General features: G+C 46.7%; 1 long non-coding RNA gene across 1 annotated transcript in view; it reads left to right on the forward strand.

Moving 5' to 3' along the window:
• The window catches only part of LOC116093717, a 24,622-nt gene extending 14,981 nt beyond the window's left edge, over positions 1 to 9,641 (forward strand). The window contains exon 5 of the long non-coding RNA XR_004119810.1: positions 9,427 to 9,641. This is a non-coding gene — a long non-coding RNA (uncharacterized LOC116093717). The remainder of the gene's footprint in view (positions 1 to 9,426) is intronic.
• Positions 9,642 to 18,394: the final 8,753 nt, after the last annotated feature.

Raw genomic sequence — 18,394 nt, forward strand, 5'->3', positions numbered from 1 at the left:
TATGTGGGGGCGGTGGGGAAGTGCTTTGGGCTTCAGAGGACACATGGGTGTGGGGTCATTTGAGAACTGAGGACTGAAGACAATGAGGTTAGTGTGACAGAAGCCTGTGAGGAGTACAGCCAGGAAGCTGTGTAGGTGGGGAAGATCTGGGAGAAAGAAAGGCCTGTGCCTGGAGGATGTGGGAGAGAGAACAAAGGGAGAGAGGGTCTCGTATGTATGTATGTATGTATGTATGTATGTATGTATGTATGTATGTAGTATATAGAGGGAGATCGAGGACTTGGGAGGGATTGCCACAGGGTATCTTAGCAATGTCATCAGCAGGGAGCTTAGAGGAGGGCAGGATAGACCAATCTCCATCTGCAGAGCTTGTTCTTTGGGAGTCGTGCTGTGCCTAGGACTACAGTCCACCAGGCTAGTGCAAGGCCACTGCTGCCAAAATCTAGGAGGGAGGGCAAAGTCCTGTAGGGTGCTTGGGCTAAGCCTGGAATGATGGTCTATTGTTTAGTTGTTCATTCAACAAACATTCCCTGAGGTATACTAGGAATAGAGCAGAAAAGACAAAATCTCTGATCTCTCTGATGAATGTATGCACGTATGCACGTATGTATGTATGTATGTATGTATGTATATATGTATGTATGTATATATGTATTTACTACAGTGTTGAGTAAGGCTGGGGGAAATCAAACTTACATGCTAGACAAACATTATTGCTGAGATTTTTCAAAAGTAAATGGTGCTGGTGGTCAAACCTCGGCCCTCACAAGTGCTGGGTCTGTGCTCAGCCACCGAGCCACAACCACAGCCTCTGTAGCCTAGGTTACCCTTTAAGGAGAGAGGAAGGATGGACGTCAAGCAGTGGGACACTTTTTATGCATATTCAATACACTGCTTGTTTCTCTTTACTCCACCCCCACAGATCAAAGCTGCTTGAAACCAGGTCAGCTAGCTCTGATGGCAAAGGACAGTGAAGCAGTCAGGACTTTTCCACGACAGGACTATGCAGGGTTCACACTCCACCTCTGCGTGCTTTCTTTGCCCTGTTTGTCAGACACGAATCCCTTCAGAGTAAAGGGCAAGGAAGACTTCAGATGTCTGTCCACCCAGAACTCCTCCTAACTTTACTCCTTCTGGCAGCTTCTCTTGTTTTACCTTCTCTCTGTGGAATAATCTTTAGAGCAAGCTAAAGTCAACCCCGGAACTCCCTGCTTAGAAAAACGTTTGGATGATAAGTCAGTTGACATTCGTTTGAGTCCCAAGAAACAGAAGGCTCTGACAGTTGCCCACACCATGAAGACTTGTGTCTCACATGACAAGTAACCTGGGACAATGACCCCCAGGAAGCAGTTGGTGATTCAATTGCCAGGAGCCCACGTCCTTCCTGCTTCTGGCTCTGGCATTCCTAGGATGGACTCTGAGTTAGTGGGATAGCTACTGTATCTGGACATCACAGGGCCTAGGAGGAGATGGACGGGGCACTTTGTCCTCATGGCTCGGCAACAGGAACAAGGCCCTTAGCCAAGGACTCAAGCAAATTGCCCTTATGACTATGTGTAGTACTAGCTGCTGCCACTGTAAGTAAGAATTGAGCAAATAGGGACACCTCATAAAAATACCAAAGAGCAAGGGAATGTCCATTTAGCCTAAAGACAGCTTCAGAAAGGTTTACAGAGCAAACACCCATCCCCAAGAAATGCCTGGTTCCAGGAAACGTCCCCAGGAGGGTGGATCTCCCCTACCCCTCCTACGTGCAATCATGCAATCGGTATCTCTCCCTCACCTGGGGCATAAAGGTCAATGAGAACAAAAGACAATGGGCTCCACCAATGAGAGATAACCAACTCATGCTGTAAACCTATGTACTGAAAGGTATAAAAAGTGTGTGTGCTTTTGTTCCTGGTCGTCGCCTTTGCTCTGAATGCAGGACGATCCCAGTATACTGGTTATAATAAACCTCATGTAATTTACAGCGATCCCCCTCCTGATTCTTCGAGAGTTGGGGACCCACGCTGGAATCTAACACCACCATCTTTAGGAGATTTGCTCCCAACTTCCCTCATAGAAGAAAGAGGGGCAGAGGACATGGGATCCTCAACTTGAAGGTCCAGCCACCTCTCTCAACCAGCTGTATTCTGTTCCCTAATTGCATGCGGCCGTGGGGGAGGGGTGAGAGGGTACGTACAGGTGGGGAAGGGTTGGGGAGGGAGTTTGGTCTGCAGCCATGGGTTACATCATCCCTGTTGGCCTTTCAGAGTGGCTACTTTAAGGTTACCTCTGTTCCTGCCTGTGTCCCACCTCACCCATTGCTCTGTAAGCAAGCCTGATGAGCTCATAGATTTCCCCGGGAGGTGGGGGGTGGCAAAGCTCTGATGGATTTGTAACTTGATTTGTCAGTGGGAGGAGGGGTAGTCATCGGTTGCTTTTCTCCCAGAGAAAGGATTTTAGTAATAGCTGTACCTACTAATGTCTTCCTAAATCACTGGCAAGGGAACAGGTACTCAGTGGCTACCTCAGAAAAGCAAGGGCCAAGGACAGTGTACACTTCCTGTTCAAAACAAAGCAAAGCAAAGCAAAGTAAAACAAAACAAAACAAAACAAAAGACCTATGAAAGTGGAGCACGCTTTTAATACCAGCACCTGGGATGCAGAGGCAGGGGATCTCTGTGAGTTCAGGCCAGCCTGGTCTACAGAACAGGTTCCAGGACAGCCAAGGCTACACAGAGAAACCTTGTCTTGAAAAAAAAAAAACAAGAACAAAAAAAAGCTCTGTTGCCCAGGAAGTCAAGGGTGAGAGGTTTATGATAGGTCACCACCCCACAGGCAATGTCCTCTTTCAGGACAGAAACCTCACTTTGTAACAAGCCATCACACATCAGGTCACTGTCTGCAGCTCCAGAAACTGTGAGCTCCAACCACCCCACCACGCCAACCTGAGCCCTCTGTTCTCTGAAGCTCTGAGCCTCTGACCATTGATGTCTTATTGCCCCAGGTGGCTGGCTTTTCTCTGCTCACACCATCTGTGGCTGGCCCCTGTGTGCACAGGTGCTTAGACACACAGTCAGACACGGACCCCCTGGTGGAAACTCCAGTGCTGATGATGCTCACGAGCTAGGTGACCTCAGACCAAATTTTTAAATTCTATCAGCAAAGTGGTTGATTCTTCTGTAAAACAGTAAAAGCAAGTTTATTAATGATAATAGGACTTACTTTATTGGTTTGTTTGTGTGTTTTTGGCTGTTTTTTGTTGTTTTAGTTAGTATACGATGTAATGGGTTGCATTGCCACGTCTTTCATTTTCGTGCCCTCGTATTGCGATGCTTTACTGTTGTTTGCTCCCATTATGAGATTATTGCGAGGGTTTAAAGCGTTTGTAGCGTGCTCAGCACAATTGTCTAGCACATCAAGACTGCTCAGTACATGCCAGCTCTTATGTAGCTCTGGATATGATTAGAATTCTCACAGAGGGGTGTTTGTTGACACATGCTCAGAGCAGCCTAATGCCAGGAGGTTCTAAAGTAATCCTTACACTTCACCACCCCTGGATCTGTGTATTGAATGATAGGCTCTATAGCTCTCTCTCCCTCCCTCTCCCTCTCTCTCCCTCTCTCTCTCTGTCTTCCTCTCTCCTCTGTCTCTCTCTTTCTCTCCTCTTTCTCTGTCTCTTTCTCTCTTCTCTCTCTCCCCCCTCTCTCTTTTCTCTCTCTCCTCTGTCTCTCTCTGTCTGTCTCTCTCTGTCTCTGTCTCTTCCTCTCCTCTCTCTCTCTTCTCTGCCTCTTCTCTGTTTCTTTCTGTCTGTCTCTTTCTCTTTCTTCTCTGTCTCCTCTCTCTATCTCCTGTCTCTCTCTCTTCTGTCTCTCCTCTCTCTCTTCCCTGTCTCTCTCTCTCCTCTCTCTGTCTCTCTCTCTTCTCTGTCTCTCTCTCATCCCCCCTCTCTCTTCTCTGTCTCTCTCCTCTCTGTCTCTCTGTCTCTTTCTTCCTCTCCTCTCTCTCTTCTCTGTCTCTCTCTCTCCTCTCTCTTCTCTGTCTCTTCTCTGTCTCTCTCCCCCTCTCTTCTCTCTCTCTCTCCTCTCTCTCTCTGTCTCTGTCTCTCTCTCCTCTCTCTGTCTCTCTGTCTGTCTCTCTCTTCTCTGTCTCTCTCTCCTTTCTCTCTCTCTCTCCTCTGTCTCTCTGTCTCTCTCTCTCCTCTCTCTGTCTCTCTCTCTCTCCTCTCTCTCTTTTCTCTGTCTCTCTCTCTTCCTCTCCTCTCTCTGTGCTGCAGCCCAGCTTTCTCTGCAGCCTTTAGGGCACTGTTCTTCAGAGTACACAGGCGGCTTGATGCATACTGCAGACATCTCCGAAGCCTACTTGGCCACCACCCATATCTCAGGGCTGTCTCTAAAAAGAAATTAAAGGTGCCTGGCCATGTGCGCCTTTCTCCAGGCCCCTTCTGGTGCCCCTTACTGGTCACCTAGATAAAACCTAGGAGGTTTTGGTCCTTGCAGGATAACCAAGACTCTCATCTCTGAACCCTAAAGGATTCCACGTTAGCAAAAATGTCTAGGGAAGTCTCAGTCAAAACCTCTTCAGTGTAGGAGGAAAACCCCCAAGAAGTGGGCGATCACAGGGTTCAGTTGTCTGCAGGGCACTTGTGACAAAACAAACACACTTTTCGGTCTCTACCTCAAACCCCAAAGTTACTATGACTCTTGTAGGCTTTGGCTCCGTCAGTGTTAAAGACTTCTTTTATTGTCCTACTTGGTCCCTCTGGACTCTTTGGATCAGTAGAGAGGTAAGTGTGACTAGGCTAATGAGGTACCTTGACTGGAAAAGGGAGGACTAGATGCACTTTATGGTGGTCACTAGAGGAGCCAATCACAGGACTAGCAGTTTACAGCTTTTAGCCCCATCCCCCACTCTCTCAGGTGGGAATGGAGACTGAGCTCAATAAGAGTGAACTTGGAGGCATCCAATCATGCCTGCATCACAAAACTACCATAAAATTCTGAAAGAATGGATCTAGGCTTGTGGGCATGACCAGGTGCCCAGGAGGGTGTGTGCCCAGATGGTGTGTGCCCAGGACAGTGTGTGCCCAAGATGGCACAGATGCCCAGGAGGGTGAGTGCCCAGGACGGTGTGTGCCCAGGACAGTGTGTACCCAAGATGGCACAGATGCCCAGGAGGGTATGTGTCCAGAAGGGCGTGTGCCCAGGACAGTGTGTGCCAAGGAGGGCGTGTGCCCAGGACAGTGTGTGCCCAGGCGGGTGTGTGCCCAGGAGGGTGTGTGCCCAGGCAGGTATGTGCCCAGGAAAATGTGTGCCCAGGAGGGTGTGTGTCCAGGAGGGTATGTGCCCAGGATGGCATAGATGCCCAGGAGGGCATGTGCCCAGGAGGGTGTATGCCCAGGAGGGCGTGTACCCAGGCAGGTGTGTGCCCAGGAGGGTGTTTGCCCAGGCAGGTGTGTGTCCAGGAGGGTGTGTGCCCTGGACGGTGTGTGCCCAAGATGGCACAGATGCCCAGGAGGGTGTGTGCCCAGGAGGGTGTGTGCCCAGAAGGGCATGTGCCCAGGAGGGTATTTGTCTGGGATGACACAGATGCCCAGGAGGGCATGTACCCAGGAGGGTGTGTGTCCAGGAGGGTGTGTGCCCAGGAGGGTGTGTGTCCAGGTGGGCATGTGCCCAGGAGGGTGTGTGCCCAGGAGGGTGTGTGCCCAGGAGGGTGTGTGCCCAGGAGGGTGTGTGCCCAGGAGGGTGTGTGCCAGGAATGGCATAGATACCCAACTGTATAACTTGCCTGTCTCTCTTCTTTCACTCGATAGCTCATTAGTTGCATTCTCTGTGGTAAACCAGTGATAGTAAGACAAGTGTTCCCTGAGCCCCAAGGGCAATTTTAGCAAGTTATGGAGCCAGAGGAAGGGAATGTGGGAAACACTGATTTAGATAGAACTAGTTAGCCAAATTTTGAGGTGCTTAGAATGTATGATTGGAAACAGTCTTGTGAGGCGGAGCCCTTAAGCTGTGGGTAGTGGCAGAACCAAGTTAAATTGTAGGAAACCAACTTGAGGCCTAAAGAACTGCATCCTGTGGAAAATCCCACATTTGATTGCTAGGTATCGGGGAAAAATGTATTTTGGTGTTCTTATCAATTTCTATAGAAATTTCTGGACGGTGACTTCTCCAGCATCTTGAGCTTCACTTGTGCAAGGATGTTCTGGGCTGAGATCAAGTTTTTCAAGTTTCAGGGAACTAACTTGTCGGCTGTGTAGGTAGGTCCTGTCTACTAGTAGTCCTCAGCTTGTGGGTCGTGACCCCTTGAAGCAGGTGTGTGTGTGTGTGTGTGTGTGTGTGTGTGTGTGTAAGGAGGGTGGGGCTGAAGGGGGAGGGCAGGGAGCAGGATGAATGACTTTCTCAGGGGTCATTTACGACCATTGGAAAACACAGATATTTACATTCCAGCCCATAAACTGCAACAAAACTACAGCTATGACACAGCAATGAAAATAATCTTATGGCTGGGGGTCAGCACAGCATGAGGAGCTGTGTTAAAGGTCCCGGCATCAGCACTGGCCACCTTTCTCTAAACACTGCAAAGGCCCACTCTGTGACACAGACTATGTCTGAGGGTTTTAGCTCCTCTCAAGCGGTTATCTAATCCTCAAGAGAAAGAAACAAAAGACAGGAGAAAAGGACTAAGGTTTCTGATAGACAGGATGCTGGAAGCACCTCTGAGTCCTTCCAAGGCATGAGGATCTGGATAGTTAAAAGCAGGTGGGCTTCATGGCGACGGGGAGGGGATGACCAAGGAGGATGATCCTTAACATGAACTGACTAGCAAAGTCATTTTCCCTAGACAACCCACAGAAAATCCAGTTGTAACAAGAAGCCAAATCGGTCCGTTTCTCCTTAAAATGATTGTGAGATTTAATTTTCTTTATTTTCTGTGTATGGGTGTTTTGCCTGAATGAATGCCTGTGCCCCACATGTGCCTGGTGCTCACAGAGGCCAAGAGAGGGCACACAGGTCCCCTGGAAATGAAGTTACGATTGTCTCCTGAGAATTGAACCTAGGCCCGGTGGAAAGGCCGTTAGTGCACTTAACTCCTGAGCCATCTCTCCAGCCCCTGCTTTCTTAAATAGAAAATACAAAAACATTGACAGTGCCTAATAGGCAATCATTGTCTAGCACTTATTGAGTTCCAAGTACCGTAGTAAGTACTTACACAATTACAGAACTGTCACCTGTTTCTCAAGGTTACTGGGCTATATTTAAAACCGTGGTTTCTTGCTTAGCCACTTAGTTCTCCTCCACAGTACTTAGCAACCTCAGATGCACTACACGCTTGCTTTATGGCTTGTCCTGGACTCTGTGCTGGAATATAAATGGATGGTGAGGATTTTCATACCTTCCAACTAGAAAAGGCTGCTCTTGTAGAATAGTCTGGCCTCAATACTTGATAAATGCTGAGAAGTAGCAGTAATAGACCTATTGAGCAGGTTTTCAGTTAGTTTTCAGAATCCATGATCACAGGTAAGAAAGCACAGACTGAACTGGGGTATAAACCCAGACAACTCGACTCTGGGACACAGGCAAGCATGGTAGTGTGTTAGCTCAGGTGCACAGCCCCAAAAAATCAAGGGCAGGCATGAATGTTGATCTCAAGTATTTAATTAAATAGCAAAGTCTGCGGTGGTAAGGGTACCAAACCTCACAGGCTTTGAGCTAAGCTGGAGGCCTAAGAAGCAGTGTTTGCCAGGAGGGCAGTTGCTGCAGCCAGGGTGGACTGGGAAGCTGTCTGGAGGAACATGGAGGTTTCCCTGGGCCTGGCAGAGCCAGGAGGATTGGAGACTAGGGAAGAGTGAGTGTGGCATGATGTGTGAAAACATGGAGGGGTAAGGGTAGAGACACCTGGGAGAAAGCCTAGGCCTGGCTTATGTGGGTGGGTAAGATGCTTCTGTGAACTGGTGCCTGGGCTTGGGAGGATGGAGGATGGAGGATGGAGGATGGGAGGATGGGAAGATGGGAGGATGGAGGATGGAGGATGGAAGATGGGAGGATGGAGGATAGAACATGGAAGATGGAGGATGGAGGATGAGAGGATAGGAAAATGGAGGATGGAGGGTAGAGGATGGAGGATGGGAGGATGGAGGATGGAGGGTGGAGCATGGAGGATGGAGCACGGAGGATAGAGGATGGGAAGATAGAAGATGGAGGATGGGAGGATGGAGGATGGAGGATGGGAGGATGGAGGATAGAAGATGAGAATGGAGGATGGGAGAATAGAAGATGGAGGATGGAGAATGGAGGATGGAGGGTGGCTGAGGAGTGGAGTTGAGTGAAATAGTAAAGGGCTTTGAAGAGCAGGAGGAAGAAAGTCTGTAATGTGTATGGAAGAGTGTCTGTCTTGGACTAGGAGAAGGAAAGAGAAGAGGAATTATGAATGTGACTATCGCTAGGGTGGACATGGACTCCTCAGGGAAGACCCAAGCCCTCAGGGAGCCGGACTTCAGACTCCTCTCCTCTCAACCTCCCTGGCTTTATCTGTAAAATAACTGAGAGAGGGAAAGAAGGAGGGAGGGAGAAGAGAGGGAAAGAGGAGGGAGAGAAGAAAGGAGGGAGGGAGAATGAGAGGATCCTCACGTCATGAACTTTCAGCCTCTAGATCCAGGGGGTAATTAATGCCAGCTACCATGCCCACTCACATACAGTCAGCCTCACAGAACCTGCACAGGAAGCAGCGGATACCACAGAGCAGCAGCAGGATGCCCGTCAGCATGTCTGCGCTTTAGCAGGATGTGTGGGGACCAGGGACCAGATGGCTGAGGAACCATCCAGGAAGGTGTCACCCCGAGAGGCTCAGGACAGACGAGCTAGGTCTGTTCTTCTGAGTGTCTCTTTTGTCTTTGGCTCTTCATACTTTTGGTTTCTTGTAGTGTTTGCTCACCTGAAGGCAATTTCAGGACTTTGGTAAAATACTCGTTGGTACCTGTTTTTATAATTACAGCTTAGATAGTTGGGATACTTGATTCTGTCTTTTGTTTTTGTTGGATTCCTCAAGATCTTGTTACCACGAGGATTGTCTTGAGCTCGTTGGGCCATAGCTCACACCTTCAGTGTGACCAGCAATTGCTTGTTGAACCAGTTTTCATTTCCAACTGGCTTCATGAACCACTCACTAGTGAAAGTAAAGCTAGAAACTACAGCATAATTTTAAACTATTATCTGGGGGGAAACTATTGGGAGAACACACAAACGTATTCTCTCAGCTTCTTAGGGGGGCTATGCCCCCACAATAGAAGAAACGAGATCATGGCATGTGTCCGTTGTGACTAATACGTGTGTCTGCTGGATAGTCTAGTGCCAGATAGGGAACTAGATTCTGGGCTCATAGGAGTCACTAAGGCAACAGTCTTTATTCTCATGGAATTTTCTCCTCTACTTTTCCAAATAGCTGCCAGGGCCAAGAGGAGTCACTCAGTGTAGACTGCTTTCTTAGCGTGTATGAGAAACCGTGTCTACCTCCAGCATCACCACCAACAAGCCAAAATGGCCACTCATCACTTCCTTAAAAGGATGACTGACCTGCGATGCTCTGCATCCTTTAGTTTTTGAGAAACAGCGATTTTCCTCCTATTTTTCTCTCATTAAAATTTGATTTTTTCACAACTACTTGGTTTTAAAAAAATAATTAATATATTAATGTATTTACATCCTAAACATTGCCCCCCCTCGGTTCCTCTTCACAGAATCCCTCTACTCCCTTTCTCCTCCGAGATTGTGGGGATCCTGGGTACCCCACCCTGCTTCATTTTCTCAGAAGATACCTTGAGGCAGCCTGAACCTGACCTTGGCATCCATCCCACAGGTGGATGAGGAGTGGCTTCCATCCCGTCGCTGGGTAGGCCTTGCCAGTCTGCTGCCCAGGCTACTTCCCCACCCAGCCAAGCTGCCTTCTCACATCCTCCTGTGGCTCCAAAATTACAAGGTGGGGCTTACAGATCTTCCACACATCTATACTGACTGCCCACAGTGTGTGAGACTCCATCCTGTCTACATCTCACGTCACTAAGTCCATGTGCTTCCACCATGTCTCCAGAATGCCAAGGTCCCTAAAACATGAAAGGCCCCTAGGGGTAAAATTAGGTCAAGTTCACTACTCCAGACGCTTCTGCTCTGGAGGTAAAGTTGAGATGAAACACAAACACCCACTTCTCCCCCACCCCCCAGACAGTTACGTCTGTGTTGAGAAACAGATTCAGTCTTTCTTCAATCTACTGATTTCTTCTTCTCTGAGCTCTGTGGAGCCTGTGAAGTAAATGTTTCTCCTGCCCTGAGAGAGCAGGAAATAAAAACAGAGCAATGAGGAGGAGGAGGAGGCTCTGGGCCTCCTGGGAAGTGTTAAGTGTGCCTGAGAAGCACAGCAGGACCCTCCCCCCCGACTCAGGAGGCGGGGTGGGGGAGCACATTTGTCTGTAACTAAATTGCTGCTCTGCTTGCTTCTGCCGTCCCATAACTATATTCACTTTATGGAGGCAAATTGTCCCTCCAGTTCTCCACGTAGCCCAACGCAGTGCCTGAAGCATAGCTGGTGCTCAATAAATATTTATTACAGTAGGGAAGAAAGGTACCAGGGAGAAATTGTGTGGACAGAGACCTAGGCTTCTGAGAAGGGGGCAAAGAAAATATGGACAAAAATCAGAAGTCAGGATAAAGCGAATTTTTACTCATCCTGAAAACAGGTTCCTCATCTGTAGTGTCACTGAAAGTGCTGGGGACAATACCTGTTGAGGGGATATTTGGTGGATGTCAGAGGGTTTGCTCTTACCACCTGGGAAGAGCAGGTGACTGTGACCCTGGTGAACACAGGGTATAAAGTATAACAGCTGGTACACAGACTAGCCGGTGGTCCTACTAGGACAGACACACTGAAAGCCAGTTCACTATGCCCTTGACCTGTGTCCGTGGATTCTCCAGCAGAGATACGGCTCTTATCATGGTGCCCATAGAGCCCAAACTCATTGGAGGGTTTTCAGATAGTGAGTGGGAATCACAAAGAGCAGGTTTGGCACTCTAGGGACCACTATTCTGGCACTCTAGGGACCACTATTCTGGACCTATAGAAAAGTCATAGGAGCCTGCAGGAATGTAACTATGAGTCACCGGACCATCTTTGTAAATCTCTTTCACACTCAATCACCTTGCGATTTGTAAGGAAAGAATAGAAGACACAGATATCCCCATTCTATCAGTGAGGAAATCAAAGTTAGTAAGGAGGAATAATGCCTAGGGTCACACCACCCTGAAGTGTCCCTTCAGGGTTGTTGTTAAAAGTTTACAGCTGCAGTGCTGGCAATGGCCAGCAGAAGGCACCCTCCACAAGTGGTTGTTAGCCGTCTTTATAGAGATCACCGCCAACTCCGCTAGTATTGGTTCACAGGGCAGGCAGGGGCTTTCTCAAGAGATAAAATGCTACCTTGGTGATTTTTCCTTTCAGAGAATGCTTACCTAAATTGAATCCTGAAATACAGGGTAAAAAAGATCAGTCTACTAAGCAACCATCTGAAACCTTCAAAAACTACTGCATAGACCTTTGTGTCCTTCAAGGGTCCAAAGAATTAAAGAATAGCAGTTCCATGTTTATGAAGATTAAGGAGGTGGAGCAACTAGATAATAATGAATGAATGAATGAATGAATGAATGAATGATTTGAATGGGTACTTGGGTGGGAAAAATACTATAGACAAAAAATGTTATTAAGGTGGTTGATAGCATCTTAATTAGGACTGTGGGTTAGATAAATTGTGTCAATATTATGCTTCCAAGAGTCGTAAACTGTGCTGTGTTTTGACATGTTTCTCTCAAAAATATTTAGGGGGAAATGGGCATAATGTCCTTAACTGCTTTTGAGTGATACCTCCCCACCCCCACCCAAGAATAAAAGTCTTAATAGAAACAGATATAGGTAAAATGTGGACCCAGGTAGAGTGGATGGGAATTCTATATGCTATGCTTGCAACTTTTTCATAACTTCAAACTTATATCCAAATAAAAACCACACCCACACATGCAGAGGTGTGTGTGTCATCTTATTCCTGAAGAGCTGGGAGCCTCGTGGTCCTACCTGATTTGAGGTCTAAAGTTCCCTCAGTGGGGTAGGGAGTACAGAGAGGCCTCTTAGTAAAGTGTGGCTTTGGCCCGCTGCAGAGCGCTGACCTTTGCCCTGGGCTGGCCAGGGCACCTGTGTGCAAAGCTTATCTGACACAGAACCGCCTGATAAGCAGGCGACCTCCACTGCACATGTTTGTGAATGCAATACATGCCTGTACTTGGCAGGGGAGCTGGGACCTTACCCCCCAAAATAAAAAAAATGCAGAATGGAGCAAGGGAATGGGAGAGAGGGAGTGCTCCAAGGCTGTGCAGTAGAGAATGGAAGCAGACATTAGAGTGGGTAAAGCCGTTACCTACTCTTCTCTGGGTTAGTCCTTCCCGAACATACAGCTCCTAGGACCTGAGCAGGGGTGATATGCATAGTAAACTGTTAACAGGAAAATGCTGCGGTGAGGAGCAGCTACTGGAGAGGGCCCAGGGTAGGAAGAGCCCAGGGTATACTGGAGAGGAGGCAGAGCCTAAGGGTGACCTCTCCTACCTTCAGGATTCTGGTTCTCATAGGCTGGGATCTGAAAGCCGACTATTTACATCTCTAACAAGCCACCTAATTGGACCACACACAATTGCAATGACATAAGACATGACTGCCCTGGCCATCGGTAGGACTCTCCACTATGGCTAAAACTGCACGTTAAAAGTATTTCAAGAGGGCCTGGAGAGATGGCTCAATGTTAAGAGCACTGGCTGCTTGCTCTTCTAGAGGTCCTGAGTTCAATTCCCAGCAACTACATGGTAGCTCACAACCATCTGTAATGGGATCCGATGCCCTCTTCTGGTGTGTCTGAAGACAGCTACAGTATGCTCATATGAGTGAAATAAATCTTTTTTTAAAAGTCTTTTAAGAAATCCAAGGGAAACTGGGACTATTCTGGGGTGCACAGTAGGCCTTCGGACAAGACAGCATCATGGATGAATGAACTCAAACTGAGATCGAGAGCGCATGGGACAGAGGAAGGTCCTTGAGAGAGAAGCAGAATGCATATGTGAGCTCTCTAGGGAAATAATGGGAAGGCAGGCAGGGAACAAAGCAGGGGCTGCTATTGCTGCTGGTACCGAGTGAGCCTCTAAGGGAGACGTGACCGGAGGCAGCACCTGCAAAAGACCGAGCTATGAAAGGTGGCCTTTCAGGGGGAGGGGAAGCGAGATAGGAGATCCAGGCCCTAGGCTCCGGTGAGATAAGGGCCTGGGGAAAGAGACTGCCCATGAGTCACTGAAAAGAGGAGAGGTTAAGCACCAGAGCTAAGAGGGAGCCGAGCTCCACAGAGCGCTCCTTGTTTTCTTACAGACTCCCGTCTTCCCATACCACCAAAGGGGGCGTGAGACATTCAAGTTTGCAAAGGTAATCTCTATACATATACACATACGCATACACACATCACACATACATATACATACATACACACACAGACACACACACATACATAGACATATATACCTTTTCCCCCTTTTTTCTTTCGTGGTGACAGGGAATCAAACCTAGGGCCTCCTATAAGTTAAGCAAATGTGAGTCATATCCTCGGCTGTCTAGTGAGACCCCATATCAAAAAAAAAAAATAGTGATTGGCTCTTCAGGGCTCTGACCTAATCAGTGGATCCATCAGTCCTCTTGTGGGATTCATGATATAAGGATGTTATTGGGAGGTGGAGGCTTGCTGGAGGAAAAAGTCACAGGGTCACACCCTGGAGAGACAATGCCATTTCCCTGATCCCGTTTCTGTTTCTCTTTCCTGCCTCCTGTCCAACAGTGTTCCTCAACGGCACCCTTTAGCCGTGAGGGTCCATCTCACCACAGTCCCAGAAGCCAAAAGCTGTCTATGGGCTGGACTCTTTGAGACCACAAGGCCAGTGAATGCATCCTCATCCGAAAGGCTTTCTCCCGGGTATCTGTCATGGCGATTGACGTTCACAGCTGCTGACCTGGAGAGGCTGATATGGAAGGGAGAGGACTCCAGACAGTTCTGAAGCTATGCAGGAATCCTAAGGTTTATTCACACTGGCCTCTGGTTGATCTGAGTTGGAGGGGGGTATGGCCTGGGGAGGGGTAGGCATCTTGAGTCAGGCATAACTACCTTAACTATTGACCGTGTATAATACTTGACATAATACAATACCTGTATCCTAAGAGAAACAAAAGGGGCTTATATTCCAGAATTATTTTGATTATAAAAGTAAGTACTGCTATTAAAGTACATATACATATACACATACACATACACATACACAAACACATACATACACACATACACATATATACATACATACATATGTAAAAGAATATGTTATCCAAGGACCTAGAGATAACGTCTAATTCCCACTTCATTTTTACTCTGCTATTTTATATTTCATATTTTATCCTGTAACCAGTATATTCTAATCTTATATTCTGCTTACTGTGGAAATAAGTGCTCCATTAATGAATCAGTTGTTAATGTATGCAAATAGTATAAAATTATATGATAGAAAGGCCTCGTAATGAGGAATTAGCATAGCATGCGCCATGCTTCACCACTCTTATTCCTGTTCTGAGGCAAATTTTAAGTGGTTTTGCTCTGATTACTTGTGTTAGTTAATGCCATGTTCTGAAATAAGACACTACTTACTAATCTAGCAACCCCCTTGTTCCCACTGTCTTCCTATTGTATACGGAAGTCAGTTCACGTCTGTGCCATGGGCTACCGGAACAAGGCAGAACAGTGTGGCCTGTTTACGGCCCACGTGCAGAGGTGATTTAGCGCCATTTCCTAACGCCACGGCTTTGGAAAATTATAAAGTCCCACTCCTGTTAAAGGGGAGGAGAAGAAGCCCCCATCACCTGACAGGAGGTGTTTCACAGCTAAGTCTTAAAAATAGTGCATGGGGCCGGGCAGTGGTGGCGCATGCCTTTAATCCCAGCACTTGGGAGGCAGAGGCAGGCGGATTTCTGAGTTCGAGGCCAGCCTGGTCTACAGAGTGAGTTCCAGGACAGCCAGGGCTATACAGAGAAACCCTGACTCGAAAAAACCAAAAAAAAAAAAAAAAAAAAAAAAAAAAAAAAAAAAAATAGTGCATGGGATGGAAGACGCTATTACAACTGCCCTTGGGAGCACTGGTTTTCATTAGACCTATTTTGTATGATGTTTATAGATTTTTCGCTATGTATATATTCACAAATTAATTATTGTAGATTCTGTTTCGTTGTATTCACTGTATAGCCCTAAGATGTAGCCATCGTTCTTTCTACATCCCCAGAGGTGGCTCATGTACGTGCTTGTTTAGCTAACACAGTATTTAAAGATTGTGGATTTGGGACTTCTCGTCACAATCAGAAGACTGGATACATTTAAAGAGGCCTTCCTCAGGTCATCAGGAGACTGGAGATGAGTTGTATGTGTGGGTAATCCCACCAAAAAGTTCTCTAGTTGCCACAGCCCCCAACCAACATATTTTACTACTTCCTTTGCTGTATTTTATAGCTCACAAGTATTTGATTTTGAGGCTTTCTGATTTAGAAATAATAGATCCATATCCTACCGTGGAGAAAAATAATAGTGATATTTGGCTTTTGTGCTTTCTTACTCTTTCCTTTCCTTTCTATCTGCTCTTGCTTTGGGAAAGACCACACGTAGATGCTTTCTGTTTAAAGGGTGCTGATGGCACTCTGCTCATCAGAAGAACAAGAACAAATGATGTACCAAGGTCTCAGAGTGGCCCAGATGCTCCATTCCAACTCTACCCAAGCTGGTCCTGTTACAAGTTTCTGGAGTGGAGCACAGGTCTCCTGAAAGACCTTGGATTTGTTGTCAATGCTGGATCCCGTGCCTTGGGATTCCCACTGGGAGCAAGGGAAACTCACAGGGGGATACCACCAGCAAGCAGGGTTTCCCAGCACCAGTCTCTCCTGGGGATGAGTGTGCACAGAGCGCTTGCCCTGCAGGGTAAGTGTCTCGTGTTCACACCACCGCTCAGAGCCAGGCCTGAGTGTCCTAAGCAGCTCAGAACCACAATGCTCACTTTGTCCCTTCAAGGGTTCTTCGCTGTTTCTGAAATGTCAACGGATAACCGTCGAGTGTTGATTAAACAACGGACAGCATTGGCTAAGGAGCTCGGTGGCTGCACTGCCTTCTCTAGCCCCTCAGAGCACCAGGGCTGCACTGAAAACCTAGCGGGTGGGTTCTGCTTCTCCTCAGGACACTCCAGCTCTTCGGAAACCAGAATTTTCACCAGCTCTTTAATATTCAAAGAACTATTTCCTTTCAGCTGAAGACCATGGTTTCATTGCTCTTAAATGTCAGAGGAGACCCTGCCATTTTGTGGACTAGTCTATGTTAGGCAGTTTCTCTCTGACTCTAATCCATCGTATTCCATCTCTTCCCTACCTTGTGACCCTGCTTCTTAACTCTGTTCCTCATCCCTCAGTGTTCACTAGAGCATCTACTATCTCTCTCAGATGCATACTGTTATAGCGAGTTAATGGTGTAAAAATCACAATATTTTTTCTTTGCCTCACAAATCTGTAATTAGGGCAAGATTCTGTCCCAATAATACATCATTTCCAGGGCAGCTCAGCTATTGTTGGATCCAGTTCTAAAATGACTCACTGCTGGCTGGCTGGCTGGCTGACTGGCTGGCTCTGGGGTTAGGCCCTGGGCACTTGTTCTTCCTCACGTGGGCCTCCTCACCTCCTCATGTAGCCTGAGCTTCTTCACATGTAGCCTGAGCTTCTTCACACAGTGCTGAGTGAATTCCAAGTCTGCGCAAGACAAGAGAGAAAACAAGGCAGAAGTTACTCTGGCTCTTGTGACTTGGTCTCAGAAACATGTAGGATTAGGAGTAGAAACAATTACAAAGTCCCACGTGGCTGTCAGGAAAGCATAATGACTCCACTCCTTGATGGGAGAATGATAAGGTTCTGGAAAAGAAATAGGACCAGAAATATTATCTCAGCTATTTTAGGGAAATGTAGTTTACCCCATGCCATATGTGTGTGTGTGTGTGTGTGTGTGTGTGTGTGTATTCCTCTAATAATATATTATTTAATTTTATATAATATTCTCTCTTTGTTAAAGATTTATTTATTTATTTATTTATTATATGTAAGTACACCATAGCTGCTGTCTTCAGACACACCAGAAGAGGACATCCAATCTCATTACAGATGGTTGTGAGCCAACATGTGATTGCTGGGATTTGAACTCAGGACCTCCAAACGAGCTCTAAACCACTGAACCATCTCTCCAGTTTGATATTCTCTCTCTCTCTCTCTCTCTCTCTCTCTCTCTCTCTCTCTCCTCTCGTTTGTTTTTGAGAAATGTTCTTATGTATGCCCGGCTAGCCTCAAACTCTGTATAAGTAATGATGACCTTGAACTGATGAGCTCTTTGTCTCTTATTCCTGAGTGCTGGGATTCCAGACAAGTTCCACCATGCCTAGCTAATGTCTCACTACAAGTTCACTCATTTTTAGAATTGTACAATATCCCACAGTTTATCTCAATTTTGTTCTCTCCCTCACTGTACATGCACAAGATTTTTCTGTGTTTCTTTTTCAATTTTGTATCATGCTACTCTGAACATTCTCAATAAATCTGACAGTGTATGTGAGCCTACTGTCATAGTTTTGAACCTGGGGTGAAGTTTAGCGCACATGAGCTTACTGTAGCGGTTCTGAACCTGGGTAAGGTTTACCAGTGTTAGAGACATTTGTCAAATGTCTCACGCACTTTTGGTTTGCACCACTTGGGTATAGTTCATGGATGCTGTGTAAGACATACCTCCTTAAACAACAACAACAAAAAGTTTATCTGATCCAAGATATCAATGTTCTGAAATGGAAAAACTCAATTTAGAGTGTATAATTAGAAGTGAAATCTGAGGTATTTATAGTTTTAATTTTACTGTGTAACCCTAAGTCATTTGACCAGCATTTTGGACAAGCTCATACTCCAAAGTACATGTTGCATATCTTTTGATTCTTTGCCAGGCTTTTCCCTTTGAAAATGAATTCTTGCATGCTTTGTCCCCTGCATGTGCATGTGTGCATGTGTGCATGTGTGCATGTGTGCATGTGTGTGTGGGGGGGATGGGCGATTGAAGTTCAGCTCTATGTCCTTGCCCATAAAGGAATGTGCTTATTCATTCCTCTATGTATATTAGGAATATACATATACATATATATGTGTGTGTGTGTGTGATGTGTAAGTATATGTGTGTATGTGTGAGTGTGATGTGTAGGTATATGTGTGTATGTGTGTGTGTGTGTATATATACATATAT

This window comes from Mastomys coucha, unplaced genomic scaffold (assembly GCF_008632895.1).
Source record: "Mastomys coucha isolate ucsf_1 unplaced genomic scaffold, UCSF_Mcou_1 pScaffold16, whole genome shotgun sequence".
NCBI lineage: Eukaryota > Metazoa > Chordata > Mammalia > Rodentia > Muridae > Mastomys > Mastomys coucha.